Here is a 2,500-nt window from a genome sequence, read left to right as displayed (position 1 = left end):
TTACGCACACAAACACACTCACACACATACATATACGCTTACACTTACACATACATACAGAGCAAGAAAGAAAATTCTGTGAGCGACGATTTGTGAAAACAACCGCTGAAAAGTGTTGGCTTTCCCGTACCTTTGGTTAGTGCGTTCTTTAAACCAAGTAAGTTTTAAATTTAACAAGAATACTAATTTGGCACCACTACGCTATTCATTAATGAATGACAGTGAACAACTCGTGCGTTCTGAGGTCTCTGAGGTACCCGTCGGAGGCATAGTCAGCAATTCAAATGACTGGGTCCGTTTGTGTTTGTCAGAAATGCAGTAAAAGTATTCTCTGAATAACAAGACTAAGTAAGATTATCAAAATACTTAAGCTGGAAAAACTCGGACTCAAATGGTTAGGAAATCCTTACCAAAACATAAACTAAAAAAGTACGGAATACGATGCCGGCTTTTATTAGGGTGTCAATCTCAATAAAACACTGCAGTCATTTGAACAAGGAAGTCGAGACCAAGCAGGAAATAGCAACAATGACAAAAATAGGTTTGAAGAGTTACAGGTTAATGTAAAATGGTGCAGATCATCGGTCTTGCACTTGGGCCAATTGTAAATATCAGTTTTCTTCTGGACTTGAACCACTAATATAACGCAACTTGCTTTTTTACAAAAATGCCAATGATTTTCTACCTACGTGTCATTTTGTCCCTCGTAACGATTTTTAACGCTCCAGTTGATAATTTATATTTTCTTGCATGCACATCATATTATTTAGGTAACGTTGTGTGCCAATCCATTTATAACTCATGAATGTATTGTCCTAAACCCAACATAGACTATTTTAACAGGTTTCTCTTTTCTTTTTCGACTGTCTATTATTTTAATCATGTTTCATGTTACATGGGGTGATTCAAAATAATGTACACATTATTGATTCGATATAACTCTGTTCAGACAAGAAATTCGATGATAAATAGTATACATATTCAATGAAAAGACTTTTAACTTAATCTCATTAAATTGTCACGTAACTGTATTTGTTTGTACAAGACTTTTGTTTTATATTGACTTGATGAACGAATGTGTCTGTCAAAATGTTGCTGCTGTTCAACATGACCCCCTTTTGCAACCTGGACAATGTTCAGCCTTCGTCTCCTCCTCGCTCGAGTGTAAGTGTAAGAGAATGGAAAAGTCTCAATACTTTTGTTTTCATTTCAGTAATATACCCAAATAAAGATGGGGTGAACACAGCATTCTTAATTAACCACCAAAAGAAAAATATCGCTTGATGTGAGATAAGGAACTCTTTATGACAAGCAGTGGTGTAAAACGTTGTTCGTGCAAATCAACTAGACGTGAGCTACTGCTTTGGTCTCAACATTCTTTGATCTTTGACTACCACGGTGGGGCAGAGGGAAATGGATACTACTAGAATAAATACCAGATAAAATATACTAATGGACACCGACAGTGTTAAAAGATTCAGATGACACTGAAACCGTAACCCTTATTCCAACCCAAAACCTAAACCCTTACCATGACCCTGACACTAACCCTAACCCTAACTCTAATTCTAGCTCTAGCCCTAGCCCTGGCCTTAGCCTTAGCCCTAGCCTTAGCCCTAATACTAACTCTAACTTAACCATAACTTTAATCATAACCTTAAGCATAAACCTAATGCTGAACCACACTCTGTAACCTAAAAAAGCAGTGCTGGGGCCTGTAAGAGCCCCATTCTGTAGGATATGATTAAGCCAATTCAGTGGTTGGACTAAAGGCTGTATTTATGCATAATTTGCAATGTCATGATCATTGCCCTCCTCCGCGTTGTCGGCAAGTCGGAAGACATCATGATAGCTCTTCTGGCTGTCAGCGCCCGTCCTTCGTTTTCCAACGCATTGACGTAAAAGAACCCTATGCGGGAAACGACAAAGATCTTGTACTTGTTGCCATCAACTCGGAAAACTTTGCGACTGGAAATGCACGCTGAGAAATGCATATGAAAACGAAGCCATTACACAAGACACAACTATACATACCCAGATAATATATAACTTCCGATTTCAAGGATCAGTAATCTTGACGAAGGGTCTCGAGTTAAATCAATTTTCAGAAGAATTTTCAGACTTGAAACCTCATTACAAAGGAATGGTAGTGAAAATTCTCATTATTTCGCCCAGCAGCATTCTCTACGTTGATATGCTTCCTTAGTTCAGTCTAACAACTGTTGAGAAAACATCTCCATGATAGAGCGCCATGTTACAAGATCAACTGGCTTGGCAAAAAAGTCACAGTACAAAGGCCATAGTCGGTGACTAAAGAGAACGTTGACAATCAATATCAAGCAAAGGCTATAATTATAATAAACGATTATCTTTTGTTGTCGTAAAGACTGGGGAACAGTCTTATAATTGCATTATTATTAAGGGCGGTGTCCCTCTGTCTGTCTCTCTGTCTGTCTGTCTGTCTGTCTGTCTGTCTGTCTGTCTGTCTGTCTGTCTGTCT

This window comes from Aplysia californica, unplaced genomic scaffold, assembly GCF_000002075.1.
Source record: "Aplysia californica isolate F4 #8 unplaced genomic scaffold, AplCal3.0 scaffold00002, whole genome shotgun sequence".
Classification (NCBI taxonomy): domain Eukaryota; kingdom Metazoa; phylum Mollusca; class Gastropoda; order Aplysiida; family Aplysiidae; genus Aplysia; species Aplysia californica.
Note: the sequence above shows the minus strand (reverse complement) of the source record.